At 42.5% G+C, this 27,658-nt stretch overlaps 1 protein-coding gene across 3 annotated transcripts in view; it reads left to right on the forward strand.

Annotated features, from left to right (window-relative positions):
* Positions 1-2,359: 2,359 nt before the first annotated feature.
* LOC119648170 overlaps positions 2,360-27,658 on the forward strand; it is a 298,653-nt gene continuing 273,354 nt past the window's right edge. For all 3 annotated transcript variants that reach the window (XM_038049749.1, XM_038049750.1, XM_038049751.1), the window contains exon 1: positions 2,360-4,169. The gene's annotated coding sequence lies outside the window, so the exon portion shown is untranslated. The remainder of the gene's footprint in view (positions 4,170-27,658) is intronic.

A 27,658-nucleotide genomic window follows, 5' to 3' on the forward strand; every position in this document is an offset into this window, starting at 1 on the left:
GTGGTTCATCAACTTGTGCTCAAGGTATGGAACAGCGAATCAATGACTGACGATTGGCAATGAGGCATTATCTGTCTCATACATAAAAAGGGAGATATCACACAGTGCAGCAATTATAAAGGCATCACATTGCTAGGATAGCCCCATATGCCCAGAACATCATTGGCCCATAGCAAAGAGGCTTCACTCCAGGCAAATCAGCAACAGATCAGATTTTCTCTGTGCGACAAGCGATTGAAAAACTGTTGGAATATGGATAACAGTTGCACCATCTATTCATCGACTTTAAAGCCGCCTATGATAGAGTAGAGAGAGTAGAGTATCTCGACGAAATTGATAAGACTGGCTAGGCTGACCCTGACCAATGTGCGAGGCCAGATAAAAGCAGTCGGATCACTCTCAAGACCATTTGACATCAACAATGGTCTACGACAAGGGGATGCCCTATCATGCGTCCTCTTTAACCTGGCCCTGGAGAAAGTGATCCGTGATGCTGAGGTAAATGCAAGAGGTACGATCCTCTTTAAGTCCATCCAACTACTGGCCTATGCTGACGATATCGACATCATGGGAAGAACCACCCGAGACGTACAAACTGCCTTCATCCAGATCGAGCAGGCGGCGCGAGATTTTGGGCGGCACATCAATGAAGGCAAGACAAAATATATGGTGGCAACGTCAACACCGAAAACCAACCAACCAACAACATCAAACCGCACTGGTCAAACGGGAAGAATAAAGATAGGAGAATACAACTTTGAGACTGTTTGATAATTTCTCCTATCTAGGGTCCGTCTAGGAAGTCCGTGCACGGTTGTTGTCAGCCAACAGAGCCTGTTTCAGCTTACGAAAACTGTTTCGCTCGAAACGTCTCACCATAGGGTCAAAGCTCTTACGGTACAAGACAATGATCTTGCCAGTCCTCATGTATTCCTCGGAGACTTGGGTTCTTAGCAAGAAGAGTTGCGAACTCTTGGCCGCGTTCGAGAGAAGAATCCTCCGAATTTTTGGCTCCCTACATGAGGGTGGACGATTCGGTAGCCAACATAACGACGAAATCGGTGAGCGATACCATGACCGTCAAGTTGTGGATAAAATCCGGTTCTATAGGTTACGGTGGGCGGGTCACATAATCCGTATGGATGAGGATGATCCAACCCGAAAAGTCTATAAGGGCAATATCTATGGTAAAAAAGAAGACGAGGCAGACCCTGTCTGAGATGCCAGGATGCCAGATAGCTTTTAGGGATATCGAATTGGTGGACCTCGGCGCAAAACCGTGATTTTTGGAGTTCCTTATTAAGGTAGGCCTAGACCGGATACCGGTTGTTGCGCCGTTTATGATGATTTTACTTCCCGAAATTTACAAACCAAGCGTTGGGCAGGAGCGTGGCCTCGGAGAATACAGAGATGGTCAGGTCGTAGGAGAACTGGTTTACGGTTTCCAAGGCAATTGTAACAAATTTCTTCCTTTTTGTATTTCTTAATGGAGAAAGAAGGAAGTACGCTGGAAGGAGCAAAAGCAAAAGACCTCATCAAGGCGAACCCGAGGGGTTGGGGCTAGACAGACTGGAGGTGGTTTTTTAGTAGGTGTGAATCCCACACACCCTTGCCTTAACTTCGACGTTCGTGCACCTGAGCTGGAGTGGACGTGCCTTTCTAGGATTTTTCACATCCGCGTATGAACAAAAAAAGCGATGTATTTTATGCATTCTGCATAGGATTGAATGCAAGGTTTCGGTGTTTGTATAGATGGTGTACCTAAGTTTTTCTAAAGAATATATGCGCAGCCAGAAGTTTACTTTTCTTTATCTGATTAAATTGTTTGTTCCGAGAGTGGTCAATGCGTGCATTTACCTAGATTCGCTCGTAACTGCGTTAAATTTATTCACTTCCAAAAACATATAACTTATGTATCTTATCATGTGGTAATAAATATTTCTCAAACGAAAAAGTCTAGGTGAGTTATGGGTCTTGAACCGATGGTTCTACGCTTATCAGGCCAGTACTATACAGAGCGTCCGTGAAAACACTGATAAGAAAGTGCTTAAACGTAGATTTGCTCCGATGGTGGTTAGATTGGAGAGACTTCGATATCTCAATGGTTGTGATTGATGGAAATAGCGTCGCCGCCTGTTCGTTACTTCATGGGGTCAGCGTTGTATCAGGGAATTGGAATATTGAATATTAAGTTTCGGGGATTTTTAGGAATATCAGTTTAGTCTCTATATATGCTTTGATCTATAGAGATCAATCTCTTTTCGATTTGAATTTCAGAAACGGCTGTGGGTACATACATAGATAGAATAGCTGTACTTAATACTTGTTGGTTGTAAATCGGGGGTGTTTTTTGCGGGAGGAAATGTTAGTAGATGCAAAATTAGTGCGACTATTTAGAGTTTCCCCGTTTCATTTTGAATTCGAACTTATTCGTTAAACAATTTAATTGCGAATTTTCGAAAACCAACGGTGATTAGAATCCTGTCGTTCATGTGGAGCTAAACTTGCCATATTGCCTTCCTTGCTTCTATGTCCCTGTATGCGTACAAATCTAGCTGCACTAACACAGTCGTTTCCATTGGACACATAAAATAAATATATACATCTCCCCTTTGAAGCTTTTGCGCTCTTCATGCCATCTTCGTGGTGTGTGTAGTTCATACACCCTGCACAAGGGGGCTTACACACAGTTTTCAATATATTGTGTTCTGAGGGGTTGTTCGCGTATGGCACCCTCGCACATGAAATGATTCAGTCGGCGGCATAGTCATATTACGAGACAGAGATTGCCCCCGCCGAAGCGTGTCAAAGTAGCCTACTACCAAAGAGGAAAGTGAATACTAGAGTACGGGTGGCGAGAAAACTATTCGGGAAAAAATCAGGAAAACTCATGTTAAAAACTCCATGAAAATTATGTAAATGACCAGTGATGAGTGGTGAGTGATGTGTCTTTCAAATGAACGTTCGAAATCGAGGAAGAAAGGCTCGTGCCGAGCTATCGGTTCGAAAAAGTATTAATCTCGGCACAGGGATCGACCTATAATGGAGTACACCCCGTTCCTTACTCCAATATGGAGTCACGTCACCATCGCGCGAGTTCATAGCAATATTCCCTTCTTGTTTTGTGAATAATATTCGACATTTTTACCAGGCGTCCTGGTCTTCTTTATAAGTAAGTGTCCTGTGAAAATGGCTATTGGAAAAACATCCCCCGCACAAGGGCTCGGCGCATTTTCGCAGTAACGTTGAAAACCGTAAAAGATGGTCGTTGCTCATCGGAACCCATAAATAAAATTCAACAGCATAATATCGCGCCATAACATACCATAATGCAAAGGAAAAGGTGGTGTGAAATAGTGTTCGATATCGGTGACGAATAGTGGGCTTGATCCAAGGAAAATTAATGCAAACGATGTTTGGGTAAAGCTGCGGCTATGACTGGAAAAGTGAAAATTATTCAAGAAATCACCACCGCAAACGAAGAATTTGAATTCACGCCGAAGGGGTTGGAGCAAACCAGTGAGTGACACCTCAAATTTATTGCCTTCCCAGTGCGGTGTTTTCCAAATTAAAAAAAAATTAGATGAATTCCGTGTTTTTTCCGTAGATGAATGAAACATTCATCTGAGGTACCGCTGTGGTGTGTAATGTGCATGTGTGTAGCTCTTTCTCTACCCTCAAGTCAATCTTCATTCAACCCTATTTAACGTATACATTGCCCAATCGGTTACTCCTTTCGTCTGACTGAGGATTCCATGAAAGCCACGACGGGCGGACAGACGAACGGACGGTCGGTCTCTAATCAATTCCAGTGAAGTATTCAAAACTGCGCCAAAATAGTTAAGGGTACGTTTGAGACATTGTCTCGGTGGCGTCAATTGCCCTACGTAAGGGTGAATTCACTTTGAGTACTTGAATTTATGTATGTAAGAGGAAAGTGAAAAACGGCGACAGAAACGACTATTTTACGATTATCCTGTGAAGAGGAAGAGGACACGAAGACTAAAAAGTATAAATTGTGAGTGAAAGGGGAACCTGTGCGGTGGTAGAAAACACAATTGTAGGGGTGGCAATCTTGAAGACGTTGTGCGCTTCGGTTACGTTGTTCCGTGGACATTTTAAAGGCTAAAGCGGTACCGTGAGAATTAATTATTGTGTTTTTGATCAAGGTATGCATTAAACTTTTATTATTATCTCACCCTTCGTTTTGTAAGACATGTTTATTAATGTAAATTAGGGAGAGGAAGAGCGAAAGGGAACATACGGAGTGATGTAAAAAGTCCAAATGGTTCGTTTGAATTTGACTCTACCGAACGATCGAAATTACTTTTGCGTCTGAGATATTACTGACCATATCCCGGAAGCAACATGTTTTACATTGGCTTTTCAGGATATCATTGAAAAGCGGCCCGAGTGTTGGGTCACGCAGAATTATTGCGCCCCCCGCCAAATTCAATTCAAGAAATGGGATGGGAGAAAAGGACACATATGCTCCTAGGACCGGAGACCTACTAGACATTTTGATGCTCTGATTTTATTTTCAAGTCAATGATTTTTCTTGATTTAAATAAATATTACTTTCTTAGGCTATAAATCGCACTCCCCTTCAAAACGAACGTAATAAAGATCCAAATTTAGGGTTTTTATGACTGGAATGAAATTTTGATGGCTGCATCATATGTACACAAATATTCGATCAATATTCTTTTATTGTAATATTTCAAGACAAATTATCAATAAGACAACATTTTTTATCTTTATTGTCCCGGTGTGAACAGGTCTATAGGGTGGTTGCCGTCATCTTGATGCCAGTGTCTAATGACAAATTTTGCTAAATTTTAAATTCACCAGTTTAATAAACCTGTATTTTTACAAAAGTTGTCCAACAGTTTCAGAAAGGCTTCATGATTGCCATAAACCACTATGTAGAGCACAACGCGTCAACCACACCCATGCGCTGTTGGTTTCTGGCAATGTCCTTTAACTCCCTCTTCGATTTTCCAAGAAGTTTTTGCTCCTCCACCGCTGTTCTACATCAGGTGGTTCCAGGGCGACCCGCTCGGGGATAGTGCCTATCATGGCATGGTATAACCCACAATGGAGATGTCGCCCTTCCTTAATGTGTGACCTATACACTGCTAATTCCGCTTTCTGATCAAAACTTTCCCCGGTTATTTGACCCGTACGCCGACAAAGCTCTTCATAAGTTATTGTCTCAGGCCAGATGACACAATGCAAACATAAATTGATCATTTTATATGTACTTCCCCCATATAGTAGCGCTGAGAGAACTTTCGTATTGAACAGTCTAAACTTGATATTAATGCTAAGATCGAGTGTATCAAGTTCGGTGCCACTGTCTGCAGAAACAGCGCTTTTTATATACATAAATTGACCAACGCCCTGAATGTTTTGCTCCTTAATGCAAGTAGGAAGAGTTCGATTACCAGCCAGACTTTGGTTTTGTTGGTGGACTAAAAATAGCAGTCTGACTCGGTTCACGACTCGGGGCATGACTCGGTGAGACAGCAAGCAGATGTCATAGTGGAAGTGCTTGAGAAAGGATATCATGGTCCATTGAACCCTCCACATCCTCTGGATAAGGCGACACGAAGAGCGACACCGATAACGAGAAGAAAACGTATCGGTGATAGGATGCAACTCTAGCGGACTTCGTTTTGGATCTGGCATTCCGTAAGATTTTACTTAGATACCGCAAGTAGCAATTTGCGCTTTTATGTGCCGCTCTAATAATAGCCATTAATTCTTCGGAAATGCTCGCATAGATAATTCTAGATACATTCCCTGGGGACGTTGGACGCACACTGTTCCAGAATGATCCGTAGGGTTTTAATGTGGTTGGTACAAAGAGATCCAGTGGGAGTCAAGCTGTTCTCTGTCGATAAACCAGGAAGATTGATGGCTCTAATCCGCTTGAGTGCAACATTCTTTACTATCATCAACAGTACAACAACCGGCACCCAGTTTAGGCCTGCCTTAGTAAGGTCATTGTATTGCTCATAAATTTCATCGCTATAGAGGCTTCGGAATCGTACATCCTCAAGTAGGGGGCCAAATATTTTTCTTGCTAAGAATCCCGGTTCCGGGGTATACATGGGGAATGTCAAGATCAGTGTCTTGTACAGTAAGAGCTTAGACCTTTTCGTGAGACGTTTTGAGCGAAATATTTCATCGTCATAACTGTTATCGGTTGTGATTTTCGACCCTAGATGGGAGAAATTATCAATGGTCTCAACGTTGTAGTCTTCTACCTTTACTCTGTTTGTTGGATCAGTTCCATCGTGTTAGTGGTCCTTTACATTTTGGTGCTGACGTTGCCACCAAGTACTTCGTCTTGCCTTTGTTAACGTGCAGCCCAAGATCTTGCGCCAATCGCTTGTGAATGGGACAAAGGCTGAAGGAAAAGAAGAAGACTGTTTTTGACGTTGAATAGTCTCGAGAGTGATCAGTTTTATCAATTTCGTCGGAATACCGAATTCCCTCACGGTCGAGTACCGTTTAACCCTGGCTACCATGACGTTGAAGTCGATGACAAGATGGTGCAACTGATGGCCATATTCCAACAGTTTTTCCATCGTTTTTTGTACCAAGAAATTCTGATCTGTTGCTGATTTGCCTGGAGTGGAGCTTTTTTGGTATGGAGTAATGTTGATGTTCTGGCCATATGCAGCTATTCGGCCTAGCAGGATTGTGGAGAATGTCTTGTAGAGAGTACTTAGAAGTGTGATGCTTCTATAATTACTGCACTGAGTGATATCTCCCTTTCTACGTAGTAGACACATAATGCCACGTTACGAGTCATCAGGCATTGATTCGTTGTTCCACACCTTGAGCATCAGGAAATAAACCGCTTGGTGTAGTTGATTGGCTCTTTATTTAATCGATTCGGCTGTAATTCCATCAGCTCTTGGCGACTTATGGTTTTTGAGTAGATGAATTGTATGGACTATATCTTTCTTGGCTGATGGTGGTAACATTTGCCCGTCATATTCAGTTGGCGGGACCTGCAATTTGCTGATATTTTGGTTGTTGAGTACTTCACTAAAAGTTTTCAACCCAATTCTCCAATATGCGGTCGAAAATGAGATTTCTTTTTTTATTTCGGCACGATGAGCATACAAGATATATAAGGCTTTATTCTGCTGATGTTTTTGGTAAAATGTTCGTACCGGGTGCTGCCCTGTACTTGTTGAGTTCATAGATCTCTTGGTTTTCCTAGGTTTCTTTTTTCTGTTTGTGAAGTGGCTTCTCCACTCGACGGAGTTCGTGATAGGTAGGTATGCCCTGTTCTCTTGTTCCGTTGTTATTTTACCTCCATCGTCGAACCAGCCGTTCGGACTTTTCTGCGACTGGGAACAAGTATGTTTGTAATCATGTTTGTGGGCCGTTTCCCGCGCAAACCAGTTATTTCCAACAATCATCTCGTGCGGGATTTGCTAGCTGTCCGTAATCATCAGCCGACGTATCTCCTGAATATGGGTTCGATCCCTACTTGACTGTGAAAATTTTAAATTAAAAGTATGATTTTGGTACCGTACCTGGGACAGGTTCCGAGGGTCCGCTCTCTTGTCTTGTAGGAGGTATTCTTCTACGACTCTGCAGTCTCCGCTGTAGGGGAGCAATAGTTAATGAGTCTTATATTTCCAAATTTGCCTCGCAAACGCAGAGTTCATAGCCTTTGGCTTTTGTCTTCAAAGTCAATAACAGCAGCTTTCATTTTTTGACTGACTAGAAAACCTACTCCGAACATATTGTTTACTGGATAGCCACTATACTATCTTCTCCGGAAAACCAATCCGTGTTCAGCGCATCTCCGGATTGATGCTAGGATATGTTATTCACTATGTAGCTGCTGAAAGCATTCGGTCTGTACAGGGAGAGCACATTCTATAAGAAAGTGCTCAAATCGTTTTTTCGTCTCCGTTGCCGGATTCATTGCTGTTATATTCATCCAGTCCGAGGCTCCTCCTTTGCGGTTTCGTAATAAGTTGTTTTTCTTGTAGGATTGTGAGCTCTATCCAATTTCCAGCCTAGAGGACCAGTTGGTGGTGTTTCAGGCATGGGAGACTGTTTTCCACTGTTTTTATTAAGAAAGAACTCCCAGCGATTACCACGCGAAGGTTGAGGTAAGGTTTGGTAGTAGAGATGTTGGTGTTGGTTCAGCAGGCGTTTCCTAGGTTTTGTGCTCCATCGTGGGTGGTTCATGGAACGAGTACTCCATCTTTTACCGTAACAGAGATAATGGCAATTGTCGTGAATAATGTAAAAAAGCGTGACCTTTCCAACAAAACAACAATTTTCCACTCCCTCAATCATTTTTTATCGTTTTCAGAAACTTCATGAAATTTCATTTAAATGGATATTTTTTCAATTGCAAAGGTCATCACTTCGAAAAGATTGTTCAAACTTTTAAGAAAGTGTTTTTTCATCTAAATTTCAAAAAGCAATATCGTAACGGCATACGGAACCTTCAAAGTTAACAAAAGGTTGCTTATTATCTTAGGTTTCAATTGACATGTAAAAATGATGAACGGTAGAAGGTAGAATACCTACTCCATGAAACAATTTTACTCAAAGGAGCGGTACTATCCACCATTAAAATTTCTATCATCATGAACTATACATTGTGAGAACTTAGACTTAGGAAGTATTGCACCCCGTTCGCGATCTAGCGCACTCAGGCTTCCGAACAATGAATCAGCTGGTCACTGTGAAGTATTTCTGGATATCCATGAACAAGGACATTAATTATTTGGCCAGGCAGTGCGCGATTTAATTAGCTCTTTGTAATGCTCGCGTGGTCTCCGGTATTGCCTCACAATCATCGATAGGTTTTCGCAGTTTTCTGAGGCGATTCCTTTGAAAGATATTTCAGCATAATCTTGGATTGAGTCCCTCTATCTAAAGTGGATTCGACGCTTTGGTGTGCTGGCAATTATGATCACCGACCTGTATTTCCTCAGTGGAGTCTTCCTTTCTTCAGAGTTAAGCAAACTCCTCGGTTTTAAACCCGACCGCGTACTACCCGCATTCAAATAGGATCTTTGAAAGGTGGCATAGGACGTTGAAGGCCGCAGTAATGGTCCACCTTATCATCTTGGTCGTAAGTTTTGCTAATCGTTCTATTTGAGCCCCAACAAGTCAAGCTCCGCAGAGCGGTGTACGGAGAGAACTTGAGACTCCCCAGCGAGACAATACTCTGCATTAGGTCGGGTCTTTATACCACCCGCGTCTGCTCATGGACGCAATGCTGCAGCTGAAGCCACCCGTTAGTTGTGCGAAAAATATGACTGACGTGCCCAGGGATTTCGAAATGCTGCAGTTATGTCTTAATTAGGACGAACGCCTTCTGGAGGCCGCTGCAGTGGCTTTACGGGGGTCCCTTCGAAGTTCTGGGGTGAGGCTATTATGATATAGTCACATTATCTGGCCCGGCAAAGCTTTTCTTCATGGACGTAATCAAGAGAGGCATGCGACACGTCTATTTTGACTTTTTGCAGCTGAGGTGAGGGAGCCGTGCGTTCGGCTCCTCCCTGAAACCCTTTTGCTTTAAGCTGGAGGTGGAGTGTTGTGGCGGAGCAAGTAACTTGCGTGCCTTATGTACACAATTACACGTTGGCCTTGAGAGCCTTGTAGAAAAGGGGCCAGAAAGTCTCAGTGAGGAAAGAAGAAAATTCAGTGGGTGCAGTTAACCGTACTACGTAAGTTATTGCAAAAGCCAATAAACAATTTTGGTTTTGATTCTACTAAATAATATGTACTACCCTCAGTAAAACAAAAATAAAATGCTGAGACCAGGGAAAGAGATAAATAAAGTATAGTTGGAGTTAATCTACCACGCTAAATCCTATTTGATCTCTCTTGACAGACCGACCTTCTTGGTCTTGCACTGTCGTTAAAAACAACATGATCAGGTTAAATAACAAACCTCGGAAAACCGAGGTGACAGGACGGTCCCCGACCCTGTCGAGAATTGGGCATGGATTATTGACGCATGTACGGCGTCCTTACGTAAGTAAGTTAGTCCGTGCAAAACAAATACGTCCACACTAAATATTGGCACCTGACTGACTGCCTGACTGAAAAGACCGAGGAACCCGCAAGAGCCCTTCAGAAGAGGCGCATTGATATCTGCACTCTGCAACATTAATGACCATGTGGGTGAAAAACAAGCAGTAGCAGGGGCCATGGAGCAAAGGGGTTTGGAGCGCCCAATGAGGGTGGTTCATCAAACGATTGTCTAATCTTCTTACATTTTATAGTGGGAATAGTAAAACGTAAATCGAATATATTCTCATAAGACGTCGACATTTTACCACCGTCACTGATTGCAAAGTCGTTCCCTATGAGACCATCGCACCTCAACATCGATCGTTGATTGTTGTCTTGCGAATCAATTCACCGATAAAACAGCGCACTGGTCCGCCGTGCATTAAATGGCGGCAATTTCGTAAGAAGAAAGAAGAAATGATCTCGCTTACCCGATTACCAACCATTACGAATGTGGATGAATCGTGTAACCAAATGAAAGACATGATCCACAAAGCGGCCTCTACAACCTCGGGGTCAGCAAGCCAGGTTAGTTGTACATCAACCGTGATATTTGGCTTTGGAGTGACGATGTTGAAATGAAGGTCCGTAAAAAGAAACGCCTCTACCCCAAGTTTCTCGACGATAAATCACTCCCCAACTGACAAATTCATAAGAATGCCAACCGGTAAGCATTCATTGAGCCGCGACGGATAGATGACGAGAATATTATAATTCGAGGAGAAGGCAGTGAGAGATGCTCCACTTCCACAATCATTGCCGACAATTGGAGCAGTTCCTCCTATCAGCGCAACTGAAGTCGAGGAGGCAATAAAACGAATGAAATTGGGGAAAGCCACAGGACCTGACGGCATCTCATCCGAGCTCTGGAAAGCAAACAGCTGGGATCCAACACTGTGGCTCAATGAATTCTTTAGCTGGGTTATTCAGGAAGCTAGACCACCATCTGACTGGCAAGAAAGTACCGTATTTCTAGTATGGAAAAAGAAGGGTAATTCAGCAGAATCTTCAAATTAGCATCCGATCCGGTTACTTTCCCATACCATGATGATTTTTGAACGCATTCTTGACAACCGTATTCTCAAAATCGTTGAAATAACCGTGAATCAAGCCGGATTTGTAAATAACTGCGGAACTACTGACGTAATACACGCTGCGCGGTTACTCATGGAGAAAGAAGGTTAGAAGTATCGCCTTCTTTACATTGCATTTCTAGATCTGGAGCGTTCGACCGTGTGCCATACGAACTCATCTGGTATGCTCTACGACAACACTCAGTGCCAGAGAGCTCGTGCGCTGGGTTCAATTGCTCTACCACAATGCGGAAAGTGAAGTTCGAAGTGTAGTGAGTTTATCTAAACCGCTTCGTATCTCTACTGATGTTCAGGCGGGTAGCGCCCTCTCACCACTCCTCTTTGTTCTTGTTATGGACACCGTCACACGGGACATCCAACGTTCAGCGCCCTATACATTGCTTTCTGCAGATGATGTTCTCTTAGCGTCTAATAGAAAAATTATCTTGAGTAATTTGGAATGACCGCCTCATGCAACTCGGCCTCAGATTGAATCTGAATAAAATTTAATTTATGACGACTGAGCTCCATGAAACGGGCACAATCACTGTCAGCGGCAGTGACATGCCTAGAACTGAGCGATTTAAACATTTCGGGTCAACGCTCTTAGCCAATGGAGAACTGCGTTATGAAATTACTTCACGTATTAACGCAACATGGATGACGTGGCGTTCCACAACTGGTGTTCTTTGTGATCGACATATAAATTAACGTCTCAAATATAAAATTTACCGCAATGTCGCCTATCCTGCCGCTCTCTATGGTTCTGAATGTGGTCCGACTATAGAAAATAATGAACGGCACCTTGCGGTAATGTAGATGAAGATTTTGCGTTCGACTAGCAGTGCGACCAGCTTTGATCATACCCGAAATGAGGAAATCAGCGCTCGATATGGGGTTGTACTGATCGTGGAAAAATTGCGAGAGAGGCGTCTTCGATGGTATGGTCATTCAATTCGCTCTAATGAGAATTCACTAGCCAAGATTGGTCTGAACATCGAAGTCGATGGTAAGTGACCAAAAGGCAGGCTGAAACAACGGTGGCTTGATACGTTGGATGGGGTTTAAAAAGCCTGGTGATTGCATCCAGATCAGTGTTTTGGCAGAACCGAATGGTGAAACCGATCACGTGCCGACCTCGCTTGTGAACGCTATAAGGCTGAAGAAAAAGAAGAAGAACCTTCATTTATATCGAACAGCTGCAAAAGTCTCACAAGGGAGCCAAAGACAGCTGACGAGTAGCAAGAAAATCTCTTCAACCAGAAGGTCCTTGGACACTTTTGAGATGGTTGAACTTTAACTTGAGTTGAGGCAGTAGAGCAAATATCTATAGTGGAATGATAATATGATGGCTGGTGCGCCTAATTCCTTTTTTAATTTTTTGTCTTATTTTCAGAGGCCTTAGGTCCTACCATTAAAACTCGTTACATTAAATTACGTTTAATAAAAGATTATTTCAATCTGACTTTGATATGCGATAACAGTTAAGTCCTTGAAGGTTTAGCATGAGCACCTGTCTTGCGACTTAATCCCATGGTCTTCTTAAGACACGGATTGATTCTGTGACCACAATTAGAGCGCCGCTGAGACAAGCAACAACGGTACCAGTCTATACCAAGTGCATGGCTTAGCATTCATACTGGTGGATGCAAGACATACCTAAATCTCTACCGAACTAAGGAGTACGGCACCCGTGTTGAAACGCAATACCACGTTGAGGCTCGAAGGTCTCTTCTCGCTTGAGCATAACCACAACCCCCATGAAACTCGCACTAGGTGCCTACCGCAAATAACCGAGCTGTACTCACATACAACGGGAGTTCACCCGAAGTATGAGAGTCCAGGGGCTATCCCGGTTTCCATGGTACCAGTATACCCCTGGTAAGGTTTCGTGGCAAATTACCACTTCAGATAAGTCCCCGTGCAGACTCGGGCCTGATCGCCCTGATTAGGCTTTTGGAGCATTCGCCTACTGCATCACAGCCGGTAAATCAAAGTGAGTATAGCGTCTCCCGGTGCCACCACTATGGAGGTTCTCCTCGGCGACTTGGTTTTGGTTTGGCCGACAGGGTTGTCGCCGTCTTCCTCACCGCCACCTCTGAGCACCGATATGCGATAACAATGAAATATTCAGTGCCTGCGAGTATGATATTCCTCAGGGATACTCCCTGCGAAATGTTTTACTACCGTTACGTTTATTTCAAATGCCAACAGACAGAAACAGTAAATTTAGATAATTTTTTCCCCATTCAATATCATAACTTGGCTCCGGCTAAGTCTGTTGTGACACATTCATATTATTTGACCTCAAATAATAATCCCATAAGGGATCGCGAATCCACTAAGTATTCTGAATGACCTCATTACGTATGGAAAAATTAATACATCTTCTCCAAACACAGATGCAGACTCAACAGTATATTGTACAAAGCCATTATCCAGGACCTTGATGATATAAGAAATAGGGCAGAGTGGAAAATATATGAAAGCCTTAATAGAAATTTCAGAATTTTTTTTCCATTTCATAGTAAACGCTTTCTCTAATGCCTCCCGGAGTCCTTGATGAGCGCGCTCCCTACACCCTGAGAGCTATATTATTATGTGTGTGTGTAATCAAGCTGCGAATGTGTAGCTCCAACAACAACAACTTGAAATAACCAAGCAAGGACTAATTGCCGTTTAATCGATTTCCACTGTGTCCTATCATTCCAACGCTATTGCTCAGCTTTTGTTTGTTCTGGTTTTGACATTTGCCATTGTTCTGGCTTTTCAGTGGGACCATTTTTTTGGGAGGATTCGAGCGTACTTATGTGCAGAGTGCATATGTGCAACCGTAAATTATTCGGTTGATATAGAAAGTTGATAAATGAAATTAATCTATCAAAAGTCCTGGATGGACTTTTTGGCTTCTCTGATGGGTTATGAATGTCGGACTTAACATTGGGAACTGAACAATTAATCAAAGAATGGAGCCAGTTTTAATTAATTTCAAGCGAAGGAATAGTATCTAAATGTAAAACATTTTATTTTCGGGGTCTTTTATTCTCGTCCCCGTTATATCTCCAGTCAATCTTTTTGATTAACTTGAATTTATCGGTAATTGCTTATTTGCTTTTCGAAGCCTGTGTATCTCCTGGAACCAATCATTATCTGTCTTTTCTGGGGCAATACCTGAGCATTGTTTGGACTCCTTTCTTCTTTCTGCCAAACACATTAATCGCCATTTAAGGAATGAAGCATGACTGCTAATTGTCACTGGGAAAATAATGTGGTCCTTGCCATATATTAGGCAGTAACACCAAATAGCAATGACCGGCCTTAATTAGTAACAAATGAATAGCTGGAGCTGTTCCTTCGGATGTCCATTAAAGGAACCATGAAAATAACTTTATTTCCATAATTGGTTTCAATTTGTTATGTGGCAAAGAGGAAACCTCTAATTATCTGGGGGTGTTTAACCCTTAAACATTTCAGTTATTAACTGTTCGTGGTAATCTCCATATACTCATACATATATACTCACACGAATTTAGAGTAATTGAGGGTTAAGGAAAATGGATGTAGATTGACGCAACGCGGTTCAATATTGAAAGTGAATTAGTCTTTTTGTGCTTTATTCGGATTGATTAGATCGACATTTCGCATTTGATTCGAGAACTTAGTCATTTGGGTTACGCTTCTTGCAAGATATGGGTACATGTAATTAAAGGAAAAGTTCTGCCGCAATCAAATTTCCATGTTTGTGGCGAATGGCATCGTTTCACCTTGGATTTAAGAAATCCTTCCAATACATGTAAAAATTAGGTGTACTATTTTTTCCAAATTTATTCTTGATTAATTTTTTCGAAGCGTGAATTAGTTTTGATGATGGGGTGGGGAAACAGGTAAAAATAGAACACTTCTGTCAAGTACCCATTTTCTTGCCTCATTCTTAAGTTGATTTTACTGATACCGAATTATGGCCATAATAATTCAGGTCACAATGCAAGGGTCGCCTTTTGGTATTCTGCATCCTTTTCAGGTGGATTCATTCTCCTTTTGTCGTAAAGACAGCGTGCCCCACTTCCATCGGGATCATTGTCGCAATAGCACACGCCTCTCCTAATATTGTTCTGAAGGCGCTGCACACCCTTAGCGCCACTAAGCGGTAAGTCATGTTTACTCTCCACCGATTACTCTCACACGCTAGTGCTTCTTCTCAAACTGGTGCTGCGTTTAATAGAGTGGAGCGAACCACTCCGACCACAAGTAATCTACGGTTGTATCTTGAACCTCCAATGTTAGGCATCATCCGCGCTAATGATACGCTGGTATTTGCCGCTTTCTCACAGCCTTAGTCCAGATGTCTCTTGAAATTGATTTTAGCGTCAATCATCACCCCAGATATTTGATAATCGGCTTCGAAATGTTGATGTGACCACGAACACGAATATTAACCGTATTATTCTTCCTTCGGTTGGTAATCAAGACCGCCTCCGTCCTGTGTTTTCCAAGATCAAGCAGAAGCATATCCAGCTACGCTTTTATGGTTTCGTTAGCGTACACTTCAATGTCTTCAGGTTGTTTCGCGACGACAACCACTTTCAGATCATCTGCGAAACCGATTATCGTGGCCTCGTTTGGGCACGGGAAGGACAAGGAACCCATTGTTCATCACGTTTCACAAGAGAGGATCCAACACTGAGCCCTGTGGTACCCCTGCGTTAACAGTGTACTGCTTGGATTCCTCATCCGTATCGTACCGAAGTATCTTCTCCGAGAGGTAACTTTCGAGCAGCTTAGTCAAATAACTAGGGACACCGTTTTAGCCAGTGAGCTTCTCATTCACTCCCAGCTGGCAGAATTGAACGCATTTTTGACGTCCAACGTCACCACGGCACAACATTTATTAAACTCGCTTGCTGGCCCATAAACACCTGCTTAAGCCTACCTCGAAGGTTCACATATACTTGCCATTTCTCGTCGAAGTCGGGTCTTCGTCCTTCTTGCTCGAAAACCCGCAACTTTGCGATCTCTTCATTCCACCAATAGTTTGACTGCTTTTTTTGCGAGGACTCGCCGCCTCGGCATTGCAGCGTCGCATGCTCTCACTATGCGTCCTATTATTTGCTATACACTTTCTAAAACCGCACCAAAGGGATTGTGGTCTCCCAATAGCATTTCTATGAGTTCATCCTCTTCAAACCTTTCCACGGACTAGCTCCTCGGGAGCGTACATCGCCGCATGACTCATATTCGATCTGGAAGAGAATTGGCTGGTAGTCGCGATGAGTATAATGCTCACTGACAAACCATGCTATTCTCCTCGCCTATGTGGTACTCACATATGTCAGATCGATTATTGAGCTCGACCCTGCCCCACGAAAGGTGAATACATTTCCCGTATTTGCAAGTATCAAGTCTAGCTCCGCGGAAGCCTCGAGCAGGATACGGCCTCTGGTGTTCGAAGTTGACTGCCCTAATCCACAGCGCACGCGTTCAAATCATCCGATATGATCGTTTTGACTTCTTGTATCCATCTGTCTGTCATACGCATTTTTCTCGAAAACAGTTAGAGCGATTGACACCAAATTCAGTGGAATGGTGGGAGCTCTGAACGCTCATGCATGCAGAGTAACATCCTTTTATGTCGAATTTAAGGGGTGAAAGGGAGTGAACATTTTTTTTTACTAAACATAGTCATGTGAGGTATCAAATTAACGGTCTCGGCTAGTACTTTTGGAGGCCGAATTTAGTTCTGACATTTAATGGAAAGGTGGGGAGTGCGGAGGGTTGAAATGCATCATTTCTTTAACGGTCCTATTCTCAGAAACTACCCAACCGGAAACTTTGAAAAAAATCAAAAGACTGCCCCTATATGGTGCATAGGCTCCGAAATACCCTCTATACCGATATCCGTCCAAATAAAGTTAATAATATTGTATCACTGAGTCCGGATGGTTAGAGCGCTTAGCTGTCGTAGCGTAAGGTCGCGGTTCAAATCTCACTGGTAGCAGAAGGATTTGCTATCGTGACTGGATTAGTTAGTTGTGAATGAGTACCTGAGTCAAATCAGGGTAATAATCTCGGGTGAGCGCAATGTTGACTATATTGCCTCCAAAAGTGTACTGTAGTGTATCGTTACTCTTGTTCATTGGCGGTGACTGCGTTTTTGCCGATGATTTCCTACAGATGTTCGATCGGATTCAAGTCGGGGGTTTGTGCAGGCCATAGATGGGCATTTATATGATTCGGCATTAGAGTTGAAAGTTTCGGATTATTGACGTGTATAAAAATCCAACCGATGCCCAGTTTGTCGTGAGAATAAAGTAACATAGATTCCGATAATGAATTATAGTGTTTGGCTGCAGTTATTAAAATCACAAACTTAGGCATAGGTCCACCTCCATGTCTGACCGCGGGCACTTGTTGTTTGAAGTCTTAACGTTTTCCAGAAGGTTGTTGAACATGACGAATGCTTTCTTTTTAAAAGAGTCTAAATTTTGATTAGCCGAATCATAAGCTACAGCGACACTCCATCCAACGTGGTCTTCGCATTACATAACAGTTTTTTCCAATGTTTGGAGTTGATCCAAAAACAATCGGTTTTGCATGTCTAGACATATATCAACATATTGTAACATAAATAAGACATAAAAAACAAATTTCACTGTCCACCGCAAAATATATTTGTCGTGAATTCCTTGTTCCACGAGTTGTCGGCCTGATCTGCGACATGAGGATGCCATTTTAAAAGGATTTTTTCACACAATACGGACAAGCAGATGGTCCTGTGGTTCAGTTGATTTCTTCGGATCTGCGCTACTCTACCTTCTTGCAATGGGGTTCGTGTTATGGAATTGGATTGCGCGATACTGAACTTCTTAGCAACTGTTCTCTGACTAGAACTTTTTACAATCCAATCATTATAGTTTCGATTACCAATACAGTGTTTCGCTACCACTCGTCCGACCAAGGTGTTGTCAGAACCCACCTTGGCTTTCAGATCACCCATTATGATTACATTATCACCTTCAGGAACACTCTCCTGCACAGCATTCATTTGCTCACAGAAAACCTCCTTTCCTTGCCAATCGGAAACCCATGCCGGTGTGTAGCACAGTACTACAGTACTAGTCAGATGTCCTTTACTTTAGGCCGGAATTTCCCACTCAGTATCCTCGAAACCTCGAAAATCGAATAAACTAACAAAGTTCAAAAATTGGGACTAACGGTTTGGTCCAGCACAGAGGCAACTCATCAGACGCTTCCTCACCTCTGCCCTGGGAGCAGCGTAACCGTAAGTGGCAACAGATGGCAAACGTTCCTTTATATATTCGCAAAAATACGCCAAGGGTGCGAATTATATCCAAGGCAATAGTTTAAGCCTAAGCTAGGCTAAAGCTAAATTATTGTTGGCGTGTTTTTGCGAATATATAAAGAAGCGCTTTCCATCTCTTGCCACTTACGGTCACGGTCAGGTGGTGCCGCGTCTGATGAGTTGCCTCTGCCCCGGACGAAACCGTTAGTCCCTATTTTTGAATGCTTGGGTGCCATGCCTCAAACGAGGGATCCGTGGATTAAAAAACGTGAGAGTAAGTTGCTCTCCATTGGGTCCGGTCCAACATCAAGTGGATGTGTACTTAGGATCCCTCACTATCCTAAACAATAAGAAAGTTTGTCGCGCTTGTTGGAACACAGCAACTATATATGCAGATGTCAATTATATTTGCCTTGACGAATCGAATTTCGAAACTGCATCACTTCTTGGATGGCTTGATTTCGACATGGCCATGTCGTTGGTTACATCTGTAGCTCAGGCACCGTTCTTATTGTTGCGATAAGGCTCGCTGATTATGGCCACTTCGAATCCCTTCTCATTGATTGCCTGTGAGAGTATGTCTAGCGCTGCCTCGCAATGGTTGAGATTGATTTGTATAAACTTCATTTTTTCATTGCATCGAAGATTCTCATGAATACTGGGCATCTGCGTGCCGAAGGTCGATGCCCTTTCTCCTTTTGCAAAGGAAGCATTAACGGTCAGTTTTGCACTCCTTGAATATATGGCCTTTCCATCCACATTTTTTGCACCTTTTTGACCTATGGTAATCACCGACGCACCTAAAGCAGCGCTTGAGAGACACCTGCTCTTTGAATTGGAACATGACCCAACCTTCATGCTTAAAATTAGTCATTTCTTGCCTGGACCCATTCTTAGAACCTACCTGACTGAAAAAAATCAGAAAGCTGCCACTGTATGGTTCCTAGGCTCCGAAATATCCGCCATAGCGATATCGTTTCAAATATAGTTAATAATATAAGGCCTACAAATAAGTTCTGTCTGTTGATCCACATTTCCAAACATTCATCGGAAAGCTGCTGTCAATGACACAAACGTCAGTATAAATTATTTAATTGAAGTGTAAACAACAATACTTTTTTCATCAACGAAAATGGCCAATTTTGTACCAAATAATGTGTTTTTGCGGGGAATTCTACTTCATTATTTCAATATGAAGACAAGTCGGAATACCGGAAGCTCGGGCTTCGGGTATAAAGGTTTTGTGTTCATCTTATCTAAGAAATTTCAACGCACATTTTTCTATCCGTATACAACCACAAAACTACGAGACATACGTACATATTACAGCTGTAGATGTTACGTTTACCCTAAACAAACAAACTGCCTATTTTCGAATACTGTACACATATAGGCACGTATATAGATTGATCGTACCCATATTTCCGGTTTACTTCTTATATCTATCTGAATTAGGCACTACCCGCAAAGTCCATTAGCACGCATATACTATATACTTACATACACACATGTCCCGTTGGAATAATTGATATTCATATACAAATGATTAAAAAACTAAAACAAAATAATTCTTTTCCACCCAATTCATACGAACTTACTTCGTTGTGGTATTGACGAATTGATGTGATGATGACGTCATGCAGGTTGTAGAGTGCACGAAATTCACAAAAAATTGTAAAGTTTCACCCCCTATAACTTTGTTACTGATAGTTTGATTTTCTTCAAACTTCACCAAATTATGCACTATGTTGTTCTTTATACGCGTGCCAAATTTTGTACTTCTGGGATGAACATAAGGAGGGTGCCGGGTAAATTTCCAAAATGGGGAAATATACTATTATTAACTTTATTTGTGTAGATATCGGAACCGGATATATTTTGAGGCCTAGATTTCGTAGAGATGCACTACTGCGATTTTTTTCAGATTTTTCGGTTGGATAGGTTCTGAGAACGAGACCTGTTACACTTTTTGATGGTCATATTTTCAGCCCTCACTCCCCTATGTTTCACCCAATATCAAATGTTGGACCAGTATCGAAAAGTACTAATTGAGACCTTTCATTTGATACCCCACATGGCTATATTCTGTGAAAAAAAATTTTGCACCCTCCTTTCACATGTATGGGGAGCCCCCCTTAAACTTAACACAAAATGGCGTCAGTTGCTGCATGTAAAGGGAACGGCAGATCACATATTCTTACCAATTTTCGTGATGATTGGTCCAGCCGTTTCCGAATAAATCGGCTGTGACAGACAGACAGACAGACAGACAGACAGACAGACATCGAATCGAATCTAATAAGGTTTTGTTTCACACAAAACCTTAAAAAAAGCAACCGAAAGTCAACGCATTTTGGTGGAAGTTTATGGTGACCATGCTCTATCTGAGCGAACGTGTCAGAGGTGGTTTGGACGGTTTAAAAGTGGCAATTTTGACTTTGAAGACGAAGAGCGCGCCGGATGGCCAACAATTTTTGAACATGAAGAATTGGAGGCATTGCTCGACCAAGATCCATCGCAAACGCAAGAAGAACTTGGAAAAATACTTGGAGTCACTCAGCAAGCCATTTCCCACCGTTTAAAAGCAATGGGAATGATCCGAAAGGTCGGAAATTCGGTTCCGTATGAACTGAAGCCAAGAGTCGTCGAACGCCGTTTTTTCACGTGCGAACAACTGCTCCAACGACAAGAAAGTAAGCGTTTTCTGCATCGAGTAGTTGCTGGCGATGAAAAGTGGATCCATTACGATAATCCCAAGCGTCGGGCAACGTAGGGATACCCCGGCCATGCCTCATCATCGACGGCCAAACCGAATATTCATGGTGAGAAGATCATGCTGTGTATATGGTGGGACCAGCTGGGTGTGGTATACTATGAGCTGCTAAAACCGAACGAAACGGTCACGGGCAAACTCTACCGACGTCAAATGATGTGTTTGAGCCGCGAATTCAAGAAAAAACGGCTAGCGATGGGCAATACTTTGAACAATGAATGTATAACCAATTTTTCACAATAAAGCTTCAAATTTAAAAAAAAAAAACCGACAGAACTTATTTGTAGACCTTATAGTATATTGCTATAATTTTCGGTAATTGACTGCAAAGCCACTATGCTGCGGTATAGGGTCTAATCTAAAGCATGGTCCTACCAAGTTTGGTGGAAGTCGTACTATTGCCAACAAATAGGTCAAAGTTGTCGCTTTAGTGCAAATTCTAAGATTTTGAATGTCAGTATCAAGTGATATAATTTATGCATTTATGTTTTTATATGAGGAGTACACATTCCAAAAGCGTCCGGCTTTGGGTTTCCGGCTTGTTAAAGAATGTTTTGGGTTATGCTTTTTTTAAATACCTGACATTTCTTGGTATGATAGGTGTGTTGCTCTTGCAGCGTGGTTCAGGAACGTCCTGACTTACGCCATCGCTCCATCATCCAGGCAAAGTTGTGCTTGCAAAAATTTAAACTATTACTTATTTGTTAACTGGGTTTAAAAATGGTTTTCCTATTGGGTAGAGATGGGCAATTCTTTTCTTGGGGTCTAGGGGATGTTGACACAAAAACAATGTGAGAAATACGTTTATGTGAGGTTCAGAGTCGCATTTCGTTCATATTAGTATTAAGTGTATGTAAATATTTTTTGTTTTTAGTTGGCCAAAATACACTTTTCAGAGGGTGATAAGAATAAAAATATTAAAAATTATTATTAAAAGTTCAAAAACATATTAACCTTCCTCGAGGGACTACCGGCGGCACACTGGCGAGCCAATAAAACATTGTAAGTGAATGAGTTCCCTCGTATTCTACTTAGATTGATTACTTCGGTATTCCCTACTAAACTCGATAAAATGTGCCCCTCGCAAAAGAGGGTATAAGGGTATAATTGCCAAAATTAGACTAAACTGAAATTCGGAAGCGAAAAGGACTGGCGATGGAATTGGGTCGATTTTTATAGTTATTATATGTGTTTGCTGTCCGGGAATATATAAGTAATAATTATTTCCTTTTCGCTTCATAATGGAAGTGGTCACCATTTATCTTAATCTTAAATGCAGCTCTTAAGAAGAATTCATTATTAAATTATTTTCGCATTTTCTAGATTAAGATGAAATCTCCGATTTTCATGTTGCGTGTTTATGAAGTCAATTTAGGCTTTGCCAACTGTAGTTCAAACAGGTGGGCAAAGTTTGCTGGGCATATTCGTCCTGATTTCAATCAAAAAAAATTCTAAGGCATTGATACGGTGAAGTGGGCGCCCCCCCTTTCTGACGAATAATTTTGAGTCTGCATAAAGCAATGAATTGCATTACCTGGTAGAGTGCATGTTTAGCACGAAATCGGACATTTTGGCTTATCGCAGGAGGACTATTATGGACGAAAGCCTCATTAATGGAGACAGTCAAGTGGCAGTTGAGAAATGACATTAATATATATTATTCGGAGGCATTTTAACTTGAATTGTGGAGAATGCAAAGCATCAATCTCAGATTTAGATATTACGACCTCCAATTGGTGATGACCCGGTCAGATTCTAATGTTTTGTTTGTGGCAGCCGAAAGCAAGTATTACTGACTTGCTTGCGGCTGCATCAACATTCATTTTAACGGGAAACCAGAAGATGGACGCTTCAGGTATGAAAGGTTTTGTGTATTTCTTTTATAAAGACATTTGAGTGTGCAGCACGTAATATATTTATATATGATGTGAGAATATCCAGTTTCAAGCAATATTGACATTCAAAGTCTTGAATTTACAAAGAAGCGACAACTTTGACCTATTATAACTTTGTTAGCAATAGTGCGATTTTCACCAAACTTGGTACGATCATGCTATATATTATTGCTTAAATTGCTGCAAAGATAAACTTAAGGGGGTTTCCCAACCAATGCCTAAAAATTATAGTAATATACTATGCGGTAAGGGGGTATTTCGAAGCCTAGGCACCATGTAGTGGCAGCCCCTTCTTTTTTTTCAGATTTTTCGTTTGAGTAGTTTCTGAGAATGGCCTCATTAAAGAAATGATCACTTTCGATCCCCCGCACTCTCAAATTTTACACTCTTCTTTTGCATCTATGGGGACCCCTCTTAAATTATTTAACTCACTGTATACTGGAGTGTTCACAGTTCCCACGTTTCCATCAAATTTTTCTTCAGCATTTGTCTCGTTCACAAGCGAGGTCGGCTCGTCGTGATCGGTTTCGCCATTTGGCTCTATCAAATGCCTGACCTGGATGCAATCTCGAGGATTTTAAATCCCCATCCAGCGTATCAAGCCACCATTGTCTTACCCGACCTTTTGATCGTTTACCATCGACTTCCATGTTTAGATCAATCTTGGCAAGTGAATCCTCGTGAGCGTGAATTACGTGATCATACCATCGAAAACGCCTCTCTCGCAATTTTTCCACGATCGGTGCAACCCCATATCGATCGCGGATGTGTCACGCCACTAGTCCAACGCAAGTTCTTCGTCTCCATTACCGCAAAACGTCATTCATTGTCTTTTATAGTCGGCCAACACTTAGAACCATAGAGAGTGACTGGACGGACGACATTGAGCTAAATTTAAGATTTGAGACGTTCGTTGATACGTCGACCTTAAAAAACACCAGTTGTGGAATGCCACTTCGTCCAGGTTGCGCTAATGCGTGAAAAAATTTCATAACGCAGTTCTCCATTGGCTGATAACGTTGACCCGAGGTATTTAAATCGCTCAGTTCTGGGCAGGTCACTGCCGCTGACAATGATTGTGCCTGATTCATGGGGATCGGTCGCCAAAAGGGATTTAGATGCTAGGAACACATGATCTGTATAAAGCAGTGTATAGGGCGCTGGATGGTGTGATGGTGTCCATAAGAAGAACGAAGAGGAGTTGTGAGAGGGCGCTTCCTTGATGAACACCAACAGAGACACGAAATATTTTATTTTCCTACATTCTCTCCTGCTAAGCAAATGCATTTTTCGCACCGAATTGGTGGTTTTTGAGTTTAGACGTCATATTTTGTCTTGTTACTTGTTGTTTTTCCATGAGTAACCATGCAGCGTGTATTGGGTCAGTAGTCTCGCAGTTTTTAGCCCCAGGGTGATGCCATCCCCCCGCTGCTTTGGTTGATAGTGAATGAAATGCTACGGGTATGCAGACATCTTGGTGATATTGGTGTCAGTGATACTTTTCTCTGTTATGGGTGAAATCCTGAAAGGAGCGTTGAGAATGGTGTGTCTGTGAGCCGGAAGATGTGGGTTCGGCATAAATGCAAACAAAAGGGAGCCGATGCTATTTACCACTAAGACAAAAGTATCCGAATTCCAAATCCGGTGGCTAAATGAAAAAAGATCGGTTCTTTCCTCCAATGTGAAGTATCTGGGTGCAATTCTCGATCTTCGGTTAAATTGGGGATTGAACAGAGATTGGATTAAGAAGGCTGGTCTGCAAGAGGACCTTTGCGGAGAAAATGGGGTCTGCGGCCGAGGATGCTTCTCTGTATGTAGTTACCAGTGGTTCGCCTGGCAGATATTCTAAATAAACTTCTACATCCCCTCCTCCAAGACTTCAATTGAGAATATGCTATAGCATGCAGTGCTGTCAGACTACGTAAGTCTGGACTTACAGTCATAGTACCATCCTAAATGAAATACCTTGAGAACTCTACGGAGTCACGCAAGCCGAATTTCATGAGAAACTTTTTGAAGACGGGCTACGTGTTGCAACCCTATGACACAGATTTTTCACCGATGGATCAAACATGGTCTGAGGAGTCGGAGCGGGACAATACGACTTGAATACAGCATTCGCCAGTGCATTCCAAGCGGAAGTACTGCTGATACTGCAAGCTTGTCGATGACTGGAGTTTACCCGAACCCCATGCGTAGCATAGCCATCCCGAATGACTGCCAAGGTGCCATTAATGCCTTGTGGCGACATCCTCTAGGTTGCTGGGGCAGTTCAAGGACGCGCTGAATAGTCTGGGCGGCACGCTCAAGGTCACGTTCCTCTGGATTCTCAGTTATAGGGACGCAGAGGGGAATAATCATGCTGACGGATTGACAAGGTGGGATACTTCCTTTGCAGTCCTTTGGGTGGCACAGTCTGTGTTCCGTTAACGACTGTTAAGGGTTGAGATTCTCGTTTCGAACGTTTTATAAGCCTCTTATATTCGTGCTGTGAGTTCCAGAAGGTTAGCCAACCTTCATCTTTATTGCAATTGCAAGCACGAATTGGAAGTCGTCTGGTTGATTTCCTGAGTCTCTGCAGTTCTTGGTTCCACCATGGAATCGTTTTACCACTTTGGCCTCGGGAAATAGGACAAGCCTCTTCATGACACTCTAAAAGTGTGCGATTCAGAGTTTTCAATTGATCTTCTATCGTCAAAGAGGTCCTTAGTCGCCTAGGGAGTTCAACTTTGTCGCCAAGAAGTTCATTGAACTTTGTTCAATCCGTTTTCCTAGGATTCCGTCTTTGTGTTACATGATGCTCGCCTGCAATAGTTAGACTAAATTATATGTAACGGTGATCTGAGAATGGGACTTCATCTAGCACTCGCCAGTTTCTAATCAACTCTAACAACTTTGAAGGGCAGATTGTTAGGTCAATTACTTGACTTCTTCTTGGCCCCACATTTGCGGTCATCAGACCAGCTGAAGTGATAAAATCAAACAGTTTCTCTCCTCTAGGATTACATTTGCTACTGCCCCAAAAGATATTGTGAGCGTTCGCATCACAACCTATTAAAAGTTCAAGGCCACTTTATTCTGCATACACTACCAGATCCCTTAGTTCTTGTGGCGGCGGAGGGCACAAAGAATTACCCTACCACGTTTCTCCGCTTGTCATTAACCTGGTATTGTAAGTTGATCGCAACAAGATCCTGAGAACAGAATTGTCTCAGCATGGTTACCTCTAACAATTTTGACATCAGAACGCATGCCCTTGGTCTCGAGGATTTTTCATCGAAGAAGATCCTAGTCCCTTTGACTGATCAATACCACAAATTCTATTAAAACGAACCCAGAAATATATAAGGACAGTCCTGCAACTTTGTCAGCCTTGCCGCTAGTAGGTAGGAAGAAGCTTTGGCATGCGGCAGGTTAATTTGATTAACTCTTATGTTTGTAGCCGGTCTAATATGAAAACCGCCGCTAACTGAAAAATTCTTCTGCGTTCAGTGTAGATCTCACGCAGGTTACTAACTTGTCCTGACCCTACGCCGAAAGTTCCACTTTCTTGCGTCCGATTTCTCTGGATATGACCTCACTTGGTGGTGAAGCAACGTTCATGTCCTCATTCCCAAGAAACTTCGCCTTCTTTTGCAGTGCCTTCCGTTGTCGTCGGCTAGAAGCCCTCCGAAGTTCATGGAGTCCGGGCTGCATGGATCTATTTTCACATACCGGCGTTAGACCAGTTGCGTCCACATTACCAGCTTCCCTTTCTTCCGTTTTTCCGGGTACAGGTCCCTTCTCTTTTGCGACTAAAGTTTCCTTCTGCCGAGACTTCCTTTCCAGTATTTTAGAAGAGTTAGGCAATAGTGTCACCGACAGGCCGACCGTAGTCAGGCTTCCAGTTCCTTTTTGGTTGACCGCGCCGTAGGGACCAGGTGTAGATTTTCCATTGAAGTGGAGGGCCTGTCTTCCACAGATTTCTCTGTGGGCGAATATGAATTACGTGAGGCCTCTAAAATCCGTGCCTCGGCCACGACCTGATTTGTCAAAGTCGCGGGTGGATTCGAAGTCTGCGAATTCCCACTCCTTGGTGAGTTACAATCCTTTGTTTCCATCTTCATGTATTCTGGGACACCCTTAGTTTAGTAGTAAACACTACAAGCTCCCCCACCACGAGTCCGAGTGACCCAAATTTGGTACACAATCAGACGAGTTGCTATAAGATAATCACTTCAAACAAAAGGAGAATCTCCTGTATCCAATTTTCCTCGTCTGGAAACAGAGAACAGAATCTGAATGTCCTATAAAGGAGAGAATAAGGATAGTTTCCATGTTTCCCTCAATTACTCAAACTGACTTACTCCCTCTTTTCGACGAAGAAAGGGGAACGTTAGTTTTTGAAATGATTGAACGAGATTGTCATTGCATATAAAGATTGGGAAGGATATTTCTCAGATACTGTGTTTCCAGAGACTTGAATGGCATGTTTTTGGGATATTTTAACGAAAAGGAGGAAAGGAATGGAAGACTCTACTCTACAAGGTGGGATGGCAATGATGCG

This window comes from Hermetia illucens, chromosome 2, assembly GCF_905115235.1.
Source record: "Hermetia illucens chromosome 2, iHerIll2.2.curated.20191125, whole genome shotgun sequence".
Lineage (NCBI taxonomy): Eukaryota > Metazoa > Arthropoda > Insecta > Diptera > Stratiomyidae > Hermetia > Hermetia illucens.